Consider the following 15,516-nt stretch of genomic DNA (forward strand, 5'->3'; position numbering starts at 1 on the left):
CAGTGCAGCGTTTGAACAGTATGTTGTTTCTAACCAGATAATAATGCCGAATCTGTGTGTGTGTCTTTACATGCCATTTGCTCTTGATGTCTTTCCAAATCGGATCTTTATCTTGTTCATGAGCAATGTCCTTTAAAGATGTGGTGATGAAGTTTTCAAAGGCGACTTTCTGAATGTAAAGAATACTGAAATTTTTCTCGAGGTTGCCTTCTGTGGTACTTTTCGCAAGCCCAGCCGGTGCGCGTGACAGTGCGTCCGCAACAATGTTCTCCTTGCCGGGAATGTAGACTATTGTGAAGCGGAATTCTTGCAGAAACAATGCCCAACGTTTTAACCTGTCATGATTTAATTTTGAAGACATAAGAAATTGTAATGCACGATGATCACTGTATACTTTTACGTGCTTACCAGAAAGAAAGAAACGGAATTTGTTAAATGCCCAAACGATAGCTAAAGCTTCTAATTCAGTAACGGAATAATTTTTTTCAGATTTTGTTAGCACTCGGCTAGCAAAAGCAATGGTTTTCTGAACGGTAGTGTCATTTTCTATGGCTTCTTGAAATAAATGGGCACCAAGACCGACTTTAGAAGAATCCGTGCTAAGGCAGAAATCTTGTGACAGATCTGGATGAGCTAAGAGTGGCGCGTGAAGTAACGCTTCTTTCAAAGAATTGAATTCCAACTGTGCTTGTTCGTCCCAGTTCCAAATAGTATTTTTTCCAGTGAGAGAACAAAGTTTTGGTGTAACAAGAATTTGCATATTCAGAAAACGACGGTAAAAATTTACGAGACCTAGAAAACTGCGGACTTGTCTTTTTGTGGATGGAACTGGAATGGCTCTGATTGCTTCTAACTTTTCAGGATCCGGCTGAATGCCTTCAGAAGAAATAATATGTCCCAAAAACCTCACCTTTGACCTACCGAATTCAGACTTTTCCAAGTTAACTGTAATTCCAGATTCTGCAAAAATACGTAACAGACTGTTGAGGATGCGATTATGTTGTTCCCATGAAGCTTCCGCTATTAGAATATCGTCCACATATAAGGTGATGTGACGTTTTAAGAACTCAGGTAATATGGAATTTAGCCCGCGAATAAATGCTGCTGAAGAAATGTTCAAACCAAAGGGAAGTTTCCGAAACTGATAACAAACGCCGAAACAAAGGAAAGCTGTGTATTTTCTGCATTCTGGATGAAGTTCGATCTGATAAAAGCTGGATCTGAGATCAATGGAAGACAACACTTTTACACCATTAAAATTTTGAAGAAGTTCTTCCATCGTCTGTGGCCTGTCTGTTTCAGGAATAATGATAGTATTGATTTGTCTCGAATCTAAGACAAGTCTGATCGATCCATTTTTCTTTTCAACAACATGTAATGGATTGTTGTATGAGCTTACTGCAGGCTCAATAATGCCCTCGTCAAGCATAGATTGTATTTCTGTTCTAACACGGTCCCTATAATGTGCTGGAATTACATATGGTCTAACACAAAATTTAGTATGCTCACGAACACGAAATTGGTATTGAAATCCCTTGATTGTTCCTGTTTTATGAGTAAAAACTGTGGAATGTGCTTGTAAAATCTCAAAAAGGTCCTGCCTATCAGTGTCATTACAATTCTCAATTGTTTGAATTTTATTCTGAATTAACTTATTAATGTCAAGTGCGCCGTCGATATCATCCCTGTCAGTACTTGCAGAGTGATTATTAGTGTCTAGTTCCGTAGAAAAGTCCGAACTGTTGTCTAACAGAAGGTAAAGCCGATTAATTTCCTCGTCATGGTTTGAGAGCCAGTCTTCAAATTTCAAAGCTATTGACTTACCTTCTTTCTCTAAACTTATTTCAGCATCGTGAAAGCTTAAGATTGCTTTGTATTCATTCAAAAAGTCTACTCCCAATATAATTTCCGTCGACAATAATGGAACAATAAGAAAGTTCGTAGAGAAGCTGTGGCTTTGACAAAAGAATTCTAAGTTGGTTTGTTGGCGTACATCTACACTTTTTCCAAAGATTGCACCTTGTAATTTAATCTTACGTAACGGAAGTGTGGGGCAATCGTTCGATTTGTTGCATTTGCTAAAGGCTGTTTCACTAATTACTGAAATGGGACTGCCAGAGTCAAGTACTGCCGTAAATTTTACATCATTTACTGTAATGTGAATCACAGGATATGCAATATTGTTATGTTTTATGTCGTGTTCCTGGAGTAAGATGTCCCTAATGTCTTCCATTTTTACGTAATTACTAGCTATGGCAGCTGCGTCGTTAGTGTCATAAGAACGTTTTGTGGCTGCCATCGGTGTGAGTCATTGCCTATTGTCTCTTTGTTGGCGCGCGTCGTTATTGGGATTTGGAGACCTAACTTCTACAAATTCACCGTGACGAGAGGGCCCTGCTCTGTTTGAATCCCGCCAGTTCTGATGCAGTTCAGGTCTATCGTTACGATCATATCGTCTGTCGTCATGTCGGTAGATGCCATAGTTTCTTTCTTGTCGGTCACGTGGTGGAGAATTTCTCCCTGAATCGAAACTGCGCGCTGGACCGTTGCGTCTAAAGTTATTCTGTCTCCCCTGATAATATTTATTTTGGTTCCCATATTGTCTGTTTCTCTGATTGTCTCTGTGATAGTCATTACCACGGAGAGGTGATCTTTCCCTGTAGTTATTACTACTCTGCCAACGGTTGTCATACGGGTGGTGTCTATTTTGGTCACGATTTGTGTTGTGAGAATAGCCTTGTCGTGTCCAGTTATTACTTCTTTCATCGCGGATTTGCGACGGATGTGACCTGTAATTGTTGTGTTCTTGGTTTCGCGTTCCGCAATTGTCAGTGTCAATTTCTAATTCTTGTAACAGTCCCTGAAAAGCTTCAATGTCGTCTTTGCAACGTCCTGCTAAAATAATATGTCGTAAATGTTCAGGCAGTTTGATTAAGCAAATGCGGATGAGTTCTGAGGGGCTGTATGGGTTTGACAGGTATTGATTCTTGTGCAACATGTCTTCAAAATATTTCACAAGACTGGAAAATTCAGATTGTTCGAAGTGTTTCATCATTATGATGTTATGTTTTACACGGTCTTGTGTAGCTTGAGACCAATATGCTGAGAGGAAGGCATGGTAAAACTCTCCTTCACTGTGGCAATCGTGAATTACCGATCGCATTCTTACAGCTGGTTCATTCTCCAAGTAGCCACACATAAATTCTAATCTGTGTTCTAACGACCAGTTGGGAGGAAAACAATGAGAGAATTGATGGAGCCATGCTTGTGGATGAATGTCGTTGCCAGAATTCTTAAATGTTTTGAATTTACGTGTAGTAATGAACAGCTTATAGTCAAAATCATCATGTCGGCGAGTCGCATATCGGTCATTGTTAGGTCGTGTCGGCCGTTCCATCTCAAAATTCGGTGCACATTGCCAATTTCTTTCATAACTTCCGAAATGCCCTGTGTTATTATTTTGCGGCTTTTCCGTGTTTCTAAGTCCCTCTTCCCGTGTTGGAGCGCGAGTGTCTTCTTAAATACGTAATTCTTGTATTACCTGTGTCAGCTGATCTTGTACTTCCCGGATTTCTCTTTGGTGTTGCGTATCAATTTGATTCAGATTTTGTTTCAGTTTCCTAATTTGTGCGTTCTGTTCTGTGTCATTAAAGACTACCGGTTTTGCGTCATTCAGATTATCATCTACCTTCGCAGATAAATTATTTAGCTGATCCGAAAGTTCAACTACTTTCTCTGATAATGAACACATTTCCTCAGTGTGTTTTTCTGAACCAAGTTTCAGAGTGTCCATTTGTGTTGAAATCGAATCTACTGTGTCTTTTAAGTTTTCTTGACTTTTTGCAAGTTGCGTAACCGAAGCGGTAGATGCAACTGCGTCAATTTTAGCTTGCAAGGTGTTGTGATTTTCATGAACAATAGTTTGCAGTTCTTTTATGGCTGCTTCGTGATTCTGTAATGCATTTTCATGACGCGAAAAAATAGGTTGGAAATGCTCACAAATTTGAGTTTTTACGTCATTACAGACTTTTTGACATTTCGATTCAATGTTATGTAACTCAGTAGTTAAATCTTCACGCGTTTGTTCAAGAGTTTGTTCCAATGAGTCTAACTTTTGAAGATTTTGTCCCATTGCGTCTAACTGTTGCTGTGTTTGTCTCTGATTTTGTTCCAGTGTGTCTAACTTTTGAAGCTTTTGCTGTGTTTGTCTCTGATTTTGTTCCATTGTGTCTAACTTTTGTAGCTTTTGTCCCATTTGTTGCATTAACTGTAATAACAATGCACTGGTGTCTGAAACATGTTCCTCAGTGCTTTTCGGCAGTGAATTTGCACCGGCAACATTCACATTTTGACAAGCGGAAAACGTGTCTTGACTCATTTGGGAAAACGGTGAGGACGCAAAACCTGAATCTACAGTATTTGCAAAGTTGTGTCCTGTCATTTCGGATTCCTGAGGCGAGCTGTTGCCGACCGATCGATCGATAATGCTTCCCTCTTCACTAATTGTTTCACTGTCCACGCCATTGTTTGCCGCCCGCTCCATTTCCCTATGCACGATTACCAAATTACTACTTTGAACATCAGTTAATTCATTACTCGGTGGCGCTAACACACTGCTTTCATTTTCACTGTCATTTCTCAGTTTACTTTGGAGCCTAGTATTACGTTTTTCACACGCCATTATTGTCACAGTATTTCACACGACAACACAGAAAAACACAATTTGAAGATCAAAAATAAGAGAACACATTAACATAGCACTGAAAATAATATCCAGTTAATTGCAGCTGCGAAATACTTCGTGCAAATCTACATGCCTGCCACAACTGTTTTACTATACAACAATGAAAGACTGCAACTACAAAGGAAATTCTCTCTATAATTACGCGCTAGCAATAAACAAAATCTACACTAATTACACAAACTACAAGAAAAAAATCAGAAGATTCCAGTGAGGTATCCTAGGCTAAGGGTCGACATATGAAACGTCCCCTTTCAACAATTATACAGGACTGTGCTTAAACTGACACACAATATTTTTAGCGCAACGCAATCTGATTTTCAAAATTCCCTACTAAAGAATGGCCCTGACAAACATTAAACTATACCTTTCACAAATCACTTACCTCACAAAAATCTTCGCTGCTCAAGCTACTGCAATACAGCGAGCGCCACTACTGCCAGCTAAATAAAAGATTCAAACTATGGAAGGCACTAACTACTGATAGGGATAGTTAGCAAATGAAAGATATTAATAGAGAACAAACAATGTATTTACCTTGATATCATCACAAGTCATAATATATATATCAGTTCATGACAAATTAGAAACCTCCGCCATCTCTCTCCCCACATCCACCACTGCTGGCGGCTCACCTCCAACTGCGCAACGCTACACGCTGTTCACAGCCAGCTGCCTAACACTACAATGGCAGACAACAATGCAAACTAGCCACAGACTGCACACAGCACAGCCAGTGATTTTCATATTGAGCGCTACGTAACGTTGCCAATAAGAAAACATAAACAGCCTACTTACATAGAGAAAACATAAACAGCCTATAAACAGCCTACTTACATAGAGAAAACATAAACAGCCTACTTACATAAAGAAAACATAAACAGCCTACTTACAATTTTATATACTAATCAGGTAACTAATCATGTAAACTCTCAACCGGGCACTCGATCCCAGTAGCAATGCAACTATCTAATGGCTTCCAAGCGCAACAAACATTTGCTTTTCAGTATTTCATATCATCACTGAGTGAATTTAAAAGATTTAAATGCTGTCATAATCTTACGTTGCAGGTTTAACCTTTTTGTGTACTAGTAGTTTCTGTCTGAAATCACCGTTTTATTTATTTCCTGAAGTACGAGTGCCTTCAGTAGGAAACTCATGATACTGTTGCAAGATGGCGACATCTAGTGGTGCACTGCGGTACTTATACGAATGTCGTGCAGTGTAGCAATCGGCGCAGACATGGAGGTACGGGATTGTAGAAGACTGTGACATGCGTTTCTTTTTTATATAGCGGCCATATTAAGGAGATTGCTGACAGTGGAAGTAAGTATATTTAAAGTTACTGTAACGAGATCAGCGATGTTAAGCGCTGTCGGGTTTGGCTAGGTCACCGTCCGGGTCTGCCGAAGAGGGGAGCACTCAGCCCTTGTGGGGCCAATTGAGGAGCTGACAATCGCCGGGAGAGAGATGTACTGACCACACACTCCTCTTTATCCGCATCCGGTGACGCCTAAGGGCTGAGGATGACATGGCGGCCAGTCGGTACCTTTGGGGCTTCAAGGCCTGTTCGGATGGTGTCTGGTTGCTTTTGCACCGTAAATCTGAGTCTGTAATACAGCCTTTATGAGTGGTTTCGAAATGAAACTGCTGGGGTAGTACGTAGTTTTTATAAAAAAATTAGTTAAAATTTTAGGCCCATTTTTGCTTGTTATTTAGGACTACAGCTTGTTTTAGACATTCTGAGTTCATTGTGAGAGGCACCCACATGCCTTACTCATACTGTGGCATCAAGCAGTCAGGCCTGCAAGATGAGTGGTCTGCCAAGCGAGTGGACTCATTCTTATTTATCGAGTAACATGAACTCTAGTACTCACAATTAAGTTACCAGTTATTCTCCTGTTTGAATATTACGCAACGGGTACGGAAACGCACACCTGACAATTAGTAATTTACACAGCTCTGACTGTTCACTACGCACTGGCAATACCACATTTTCTTTCTTATTTAACGGCTTTGATCAACGCGTGGCCATCGCACTGAATATGAATGGCGCACACATAATTTCTGGGTATCGTGACAACATACTATTCGAAGGAAAAGGCCACCAATCTTTTTCTTTTCAGTATCTTATTTATTCCGATAAATTCTATAACCTAAACACACAAATACACTAAGCAGATTCAGAAGGATGTAGGCTGCAGTAGGTACTGGGAGATGAAGAAGCTTGCACAGGATAGAGTAGCATGAAGGAAGAGCTCCATCAAACCAGACTCAGGGCTGAAGACCACAACAACAACAACACTCACAATTCCGCCCAGTGGGCATGGCTTTACATTGGTGATTCTCTATCTTATGGTCTCGTAATTATTTAATGCTACAGTGCACTTTCTGGATAGGATGGTGGATCTTTTTCTGTATCTCACACTTCGACTCTCACACCCCTCATTACGAAAATTTCCTCCAGACCGAGCGGTACAAAAAGGAACATGCATAACCCACTGCCTCTGAAACTATCTTGTTACTCTCCCATGCCAACCACACCTACTTAAATTTCATGAAATACACCACACTGGCAACATACATCACAAAGAATAGTCACAACGTTATAATCACATCACTTTCAGCTTTCCCACTTCAATTAGTATTTATCCCAGTTTCAAACGACACTGCCCCACTTCGTAATTTTTCTTTCCTACTATGAACTCTGGAGGATATATGCACGTCTTCCTGTGCAATGCAAGCCAAGTGACGTTGCTGGATAGACGGCTGACTCACCTTGCTTCTCTCTCAGAGTATTATAGTTTGAATCAAGCGTCACACGGAAACATAACACGCGAAGTAATATTAAGAACATATTCATCAGACATGCGAGTCCTCAACTGATACCGTGGACGAGTACTTCTCTTTATCCTTTGTCTCATACACAGATTGAGACTCACACAGTACTCACCACGTGGAAGTACTCGTCTCTAATTTCAAGTCCTGCACACGCCATTTCTTAAATATTTCCAACTTACAGTACACACGCTAGTAATTCAGCTTAACTTAAGCACTCGGAAGTATTTCAACTTATTGCTACACGTGGTTTCATTGTGACCGTTGGTCACTTCCGAAGATTACTACGATCCCCTTGGTATTACCTGCCTGACATTTAATTCTCCCCACAAAAGTTCCTGAATTAGAGAAATTATTATTCCAAACTACTCTTAAGTATTTCACATGCATACCATGTCTCCACTCTTATGTCTTTACGGAGCACACCTAAGACAGGTCTTGCCAACACTAGATACAGCGGCAGAGTGCTGAAACATGGCCGTTCTTCAGGTCCTCTCGCACCTCTGCCGAAGTGGGGGAGCACCTTGTTACCGTATTGGTCAGCCACATTTCAGGCGCTCAAAGCTCCGGTAAAATTTCATCTCTTTGGTTCCACCAAAGGTGGCCAAAGGATCGTCTCAAAGATGATCATATATTCACATTCACTATCTGCAGTTAGCAGATAACCATACATTCATACATTTCACAGATCTCACCAAACTGGATGTAGGCATTTATTTTGTGGGAGTGCACATGTGATCAATTAAATAAATAAATTGTCATTCTTTCCCACACTGGTATCTGGCTTCGCTGTATTAATTGAAATTGAGTTATTTTTACAAAAAATATGTTGTTCTGACAAGAATAATGAAGTATGTTGTACCTATTTTCAATGTCGGGCGGTACTGTACCCGTTCAATGGATGTTTCGAGATGTGGTACTGCATCTTGCTTTCAGATATGTCACATGGAATGATGGGCGGTTGAAAAGTGTAGGTCCTAGTGCTTCAAAAGTGGAAGGACGTCCTTAAAACAATTGTTTGTTTACTCTCTGGCAGTTTCTTCTTATATTCATTGATTACTATGATGAAAATTGTTACTTCCCGAAAAATTTTAAAATTATGTTTGTTTCATATTTTTGGGATTCAAGGAATTAACACAATAAAACAAGTATTAAAATACTGGAATCGAGCATGGTGGTGCAGTGGTAAGCACACCGGACTTGCATTCTGGAGGACGACGGTGCAGATCCGCGTACGGCCATCCGTGATTTCCTGAAATCGCCTGAAGCAAATACTGGGATGGTTTCTTTGAAAGGACATGGCCGACTTCTTTCCCCATCATTCCACAATACAATGCGACCAATGACCTCGCTGTTTGCTCCCCTCCCCCGAATCGACCAACCAACCAAAATACTGAACTGAGCGTGCTTCTTGAAGCAGTGTAGTCTTGGCAGCAAATTACCCAATATTTGAGAATGAGAGTACTTAGTGACCTGCGAAAAGCTTTAAGGATAAACTAAGCGATCGAAAATATCCGGACACTCGTATGTAACGCGGAATTGACCGCTAGATGTTACGAGAGTCGGACCCTCCAGAATAAAAGTAGATGTGGAGAGTTGTGTTGTCAGCAGAGGAGCAGTAAGAGCGGAATGGGTCGGTCAGCAGAGCACACTGACCTCGAACGTCGAGCAGGCGTTGCATACCACCTGACAAACTGATTCAAATTGCTCTGAGCACTATGCGACTTAACTTCTCAGGTCATCAGTCACCTAGAAATTAGAACTAATTAAACCTAACTAACCTAAGGACATCACACACACCCATGCCCGAGGCAGGATTCGAGCCTGCGACCGGAGCGGCTGCTCGGTTCCAGACTGTAGCGCCTAGAACCGGACGGCTACTCCGGCCAGTTCAAACTGATTCATCAGGGACATCTCAACCTATGTTTTTCAGCCCTGAAACATACATCTGATATATTTTCTCATTCCATTTTTAAATGATGGCATTCACTCGTTATGTGCTGCAGTCTTTTTTTTCTGAAATCAGAAAATATGCTATACGAAAGTATGGCTCTTCCAAATGTGGAAACATGGTCCAAGGTGCAACGTGGCCGTGCACACAGGAAAAAAAATGTTCTATTGAAATTTAAAAGCATTGCAATCGAGAAAATCTTCTGAGTGCCATATTTATTTATTTATTTTTATTTACACATCAAGTTCCGTAGGACCAAATTGAGGAGCAAATCTACAAGCTCATGGAACGTGTCAGTACATGAAATTACAACATACAGGTAATAACAATTAAAAATAAAATGTTTATGAACCCGAAAAAAATCTGTCCATAATTTTAAGTGAGCGCAATCAACAATACAACAAGAATCAGCTTAATTTTTCAAGGAACTCTTTGAGAAAATAGAAGGAGCGACCCATGAGGAAACTCTACAGTTTTGATTTGAATGCGCGTGGATTACTGCTAAGATTTTTGAATTCGAGTGGTAGCTTATTGAAAATTGATGTAGCAGTATACTGTACACCTTTCTGCACAAGAGTTAAGGAGGTCCGATCCAAATGCAGATTTGATTTTTGTCGAGTATTAACTATGTAAAAGTTACTTATTCTTGGGAATAAGCTAATAATGTTAACAAGAAATTACTGTAAGGAATATGTATATTGAGAGGCCAATGTCAAAAATACCCAGACGCGTGAACAGGGGTCGACAAGAGGTTCGTGAACTTACACCACTTATTGCCCGAACCGCCCATTTCTGAGCCAAAAATATCCTTTCAGAATGGGAAGGGTTACCCCAATATACAATACCATAAGACATGAGCGAATGAAAGTGAGGAAAGTAGACTAATTTTCGTGTAGAACGGTCACTCACTTCAGATACCTTTCGAATAGTAAAAATGGCAGCATTAAGTCTTTGAACAAGATCCTGAACGTGGGTTTTCCACGACATTTTACTATCTATCTGAACACTTAGAAATTTGAACTGTTCAGTTTCACTAATCATATGCCCATTCTGTGAAATTAAAAGGCCAGGTTTTGTTGAATTCTGTGTTAGAAACTGTAAAAACTGAGTCTTACTGTGATCTAGCGTCAGTTCACTTTCTACAAGCCATGAACTTTGATCATGAACTGCACTATTTAAACCGAGCCAATGTTGCGCACAACATCCTTCACTACCAAGCTACTGTCATCAGCAAACAGAAATACACTCCTGGAAATGGAAAAAAGAACACATTGACACCGGTGTGTCAGACCCACCATACTTGCTCCGGACACTGCGAGAGGGCTGTACAAGCAATGATCACACGCACGGCACAGCGGACACACCAGGAACCGCGGTGTTGGCCGTCGAATGGCGCTAGCTGCGCAGCATTTGTGCACCGCCGCCGTCAGTGTCAGCCAGTTTGCCGTGGCATACAGAGCTCCATCGCAGTCTTTAACACTGGTAGCATGCCGCGACAGCGTGGACGTGAACCGTATGTGCAGTTGACGGACTTTGAGCGAGGGCGTATAGTGGGCATGCGGGAGGCCGGGTGGACATACCGCCGAATTGCTCAACACGTGGGGCGTGAGGTCTCCACAGTACATCGATGTTATCGCCAGTGGTCGGCGGAAGGTGCACGTGCCCGTCGACCTGAGACCGGACCGCAGCGACGCACGGATGCACGCCAAGACCGTAGGATCCTACGCAGTGCCGTAGGGGACCGCACTGCCACTTCCCAGCAAATTAGGGACACTGTTGCTCCTGGGGTATCGGCGAGGACCATTCGCAACCGTCTCCATGAAGCTGGGCTACGGTCCCGCACACCGTTAGGTCGTCTTCCGCTCACGCCCCAACATCGTGCAGCCCGCCTCCAGTGGTGTCGCGACAGGCGTGAATGGAGGGACGAATGGAGACGTGTCGTCTTCAGCGATGAGAGTCGCTTCTGCCTTGGTGCCAATGATGGTCGTATGCGTGTTTGGCGCCGTGCAGGTGAGCGCCACAATCAGGACTGCATACGACCGAGGCACACAGGGCCAACACCCGGCATCATGGTGTGGGGAGCGATCTCCTACACTGGCCGTACACCACTGGTGATCGTCGAGGGGACACTGAATAGTGCACGGTACATCCAAACCGTCATCGAACCCATCGTTCTACCATTCCTAGACCGGCAAGGGAACTTGCTGTTCCAACAGGACAATGCACGTCCGCATGTATCCCGTGCCACCCAACGTGCTCTAGAAGGTGTAAGTCAACTACCCTGGCCAGCAAGATCTCCGGATCTGTCCCCCATTGAGCATGTTTGGGACTGGATGAAGCGTCGTCTCACGCGGTCTGCACGTCCAGCACGAACGCTGGTCCAACTGAGGCGCCAGGTGGAAATGGCATGGCAAGCCGTTCCACAGGACTACATGCAGCATCTCTACGATCGTCTCCATGGGAGAATAGCAGCCTGCATTGCTGCGAAAGGTGGATATACACTGTACTAGTGCCGACATTGTGCATGCTCTGTTGCCTGTGTCTATGTGCCTGTGGTTCTGTCAGTGTGATCATGTGATGTATCTGACCCCAGGAATGTGTCAATAAAGTTTCCCCTTCCTGGGACAATGAATTCACGGTGTTCTTATTTCAATTTCCAGGAGTGTATTTTAGAGTTACCTGTAATACTAGAGGGCATATCATTTATATAAATAAGGAACAGGAGTGGCCCCCCCATTTGATTGTACTCCACTTAGACCCCACATCACAGCCATTCTCAACACTGTGAATAACGACTTGCTGTCTGTTGCTAAAGTAAATGGTGAAACAATTGTGAGCTAAGTGAACCAATTGTGAGCTACTCCCCGTATTCCGTAATGATCCAACTTCTGGAGCAATATTTTGTATTCAACTCAATCAAACGCCTTAGTTAAATCAAAAAAATATGTCTAGCGTTCGAAACCTTTTGTTTAAACCATCGAGTACCTCACAAAGAAAAGAGAATATAGCATTTTCAGTTGTTAAACGACTTCTAAAGCAGAACTGTACATTTGATAGCAAATCGTGCAACATAAAATCATCAATTATCCTTACATAAACACCCTTTTCAATAACTTTAACAAATACTGATGGCATAGAAATAGGTCTAAAATTGTCTACATTATCCCTTTCTCCCTTTTTATAAAGCGGCTTTACTACTGAGTACTTTAACCGTTCAGGAAACTGACCATTCACAAAGGAAAAACTACAATGTGGCTAAATACATCTACATCTACATCCATACACCGCAAGCCACCTGACGGTGTGTGGCGGAGGGTACCTTGAGTACCTCTATCGGTTCTCCCTTCTATTTCAGTCTCGTATTGTTCGTGGAAAGAAGGATTGTCGTTATGCCTCTGTATGGCCTCTAATCTCTCTGATTTTATCCTCATGGTCTCTTCGCGAGATATACGTAGGAGGGAGCAATATACTGCTTGACTCCTCGCTGAAGGTATGTTCTCGAAACCTCAACAAAAGCCCGTACCGAGCTACTGAGCGTCTCTCCTGCAGAATCTTCCACTGGAGTATATCTATCATCTCCGTAACGCTTTCGCGATTACTAAATGATCCTCTAACGAAGCGCGTTGCTCTCCATTGGATCTTCTCTATCTCTTCTATCAACCCTATCTGGTACGGATCCCACACTGCTGAGCAGTATTCAAGCAGTGGGCGAACAAGCGTACTGTAACCTACTTCCTTTGTTTTCGGATTGCATTTCCTTAGGATTCTTCCAATGAATCTCAGTCTGGCATCTGCTTTACCGAAGATCAACTTTATATGATCATTCCATTTTAAATCACTCCTAATGCGTACTCCCAGATAATTTATGGAATTAACTGCTTCCAGTTGCTGACCTGCTATATTGTAGCTAAATGATAAGGGATCTTTCTTTCTATGTATTCGCAGCACATTACACTTGTCTACATTGAGATTCAACTGCCGTTCCCTGCACCATGCGTCAATTCGCTGCAGATCCTCCTGCATTTCAGTACAATTTTCCATTGTTACATCCTCTCGATGTACCACATCATCATCCGCAAAAAGCCTCAGTGAACTTCCGATGTCATCCACAAGGTCATTTAAGTGTATTGTGAATAGCAACGGTCCTACGACATTCCCCTGCGGCACACCTGAAATCACTCTTACTTCGGAAGAATTCTCTCCATTGAGAATGACATGCTGCGTTCTGTTATCTAGGAACTTTTCAATCCAATCACACAACTGGTCTGATAGACTATATGCTCTTACTTTGTTCATTAAACGACTGTGGGGAACTGTATCTAACACGTTGCGGAAGTCAAGAAACACGGCATCTACCTGTGAACCCGTGTCTATGGCCCTCTGAGTCTCGTGGACGAATAGCGCGAGTTGGGTTTCACACGATCGTCTTTTTCGAAACCCATGGTGATTCCTACAGAGTAGATTTCTAGTCTCCAGAAAAGTCATTATACTCGAACATAATATGTGTTCCAAAATTCTACAACTGATATACGTTAGAGAAATAGGTCTATATTTCTTCACATCTGTTCGACGTCCATTCTTGAAAACGGGGATGACCTGTGCCCTTTTCCAATCCTTTGGAACGCTACGCTCTTCTAGAGACCTACGGTACACCGCTGCAATAAGGGGGGCAAATTCCTTCACGTACTCTGTGTAAAATCGAACTGGTATCCCATCAGGTTCAGCGGCCTTTCCTCTTTTGAGCGATTTTAATTGTTTCTCTATGCCTCTGTCGTCTATTTCGATATCTACCATTTTTTCATCTGTGCGACAATCTCGAGAAGGAACTACAGTGCAGTCTTCCTCTGTGAAACAGCTTTGGAAAAAGACATTTAGTATTTCAGCCTTTAGTCTGCCATCCTCTGTTTCAGTTCCATTTTGGTCACAGAGTGTCTGGACATTATGTTTTGATCCACCTACGGCTTTGACATAAGACCTAAATTTCTTTGGATTTTCTGCCAAGTCAGTACATAGAACTTTACTTTCGAATTCATTGAACGCCTCTCGCGTAGCCCTCCTCACACTACATTTCGCTTCGCGTAATTTTTGTTTGTCCGCAAGGCTTTGGCTATGTTTATGTTTGCTGTGAAGTTCTCTTTGCTTCCGAAGCAGTTTTCTAACTCGGTTGTTGTACCACGGTGGCTCTTTTCCATCTCTTACGGTCATGCTTGGCACATACTCATCTAACGCATATTGTACGATGGTTTTGAACTTTGTCCACTGATCTTCAGCACTTTCTGTACTTGAGACAAAACTTTTGTGCTGAGCCGTCAGGTACTCTGAAATCTGCTTTTTGGCACTTTTGCTAAACAGTAAAATTATCCTACCTTTTTTAATATTTCTATTTACGGCAGAAATCATCGATGCAATAACCGCTTTATGATCGCTGATTCCCTGTTCTGCTTTAACTGTTTCAAATAGTTGGGGTCTGTTTGTCACCAGAAGGTCTAATATGTTATTGCCACTAGTCGGTTCTCTGCTTAACTGCTCAAGGTAGTTTTCAGATAAATCACTTAAAAAAATTTCACTGGATTCTTTGTCCCTGCCACCCGTTATGAACGTTTGAGTCTCCCAGTCTATATCCGGCAAATTAAAATACAGAGCTAACATGTGTAGGACAGTACTTCAATATTCTGCTAGGCACTCCATCATATCCATGAGAGTCCTTAGTCTTCAATAATTTAATTATTGACTCAATCTTCCCCTATCTGTATCACAGAGGAGTATTTCAGACAGGTCTCGTAAAGGCATTTGCCAAGAGATTTATGTGATTCCCAGTAGAAACTAAATTTTTATTTAATTCACCAGCAATGCTCAGAAAATGATTGTTAAATACTGTACAAGTATATGATTTATCAGTAACAGAAATATTTTTACAACGAACTGACTTTATATCGACGACCTTGTGCTGCTGACCAGACACTTCCTTCACAACTGACCAAATGGT

Source organism: Schistocerca serialis, chromosome 4, assembly GCF_023864345.2.
Source record: "Schistocerca serialis cubense isolate TAMUIC-IGC-003099 chromosome 4, iqSchSeri2.2, whole genome shotgun sequence".
NCBI classification, from domain to species: domain Eukaryota; kingdom Metazoa; phylum Arthropoda; class Insecta; order Orthoptera; family Acrididae; genus Schistocerca; species Schistocerca serialis.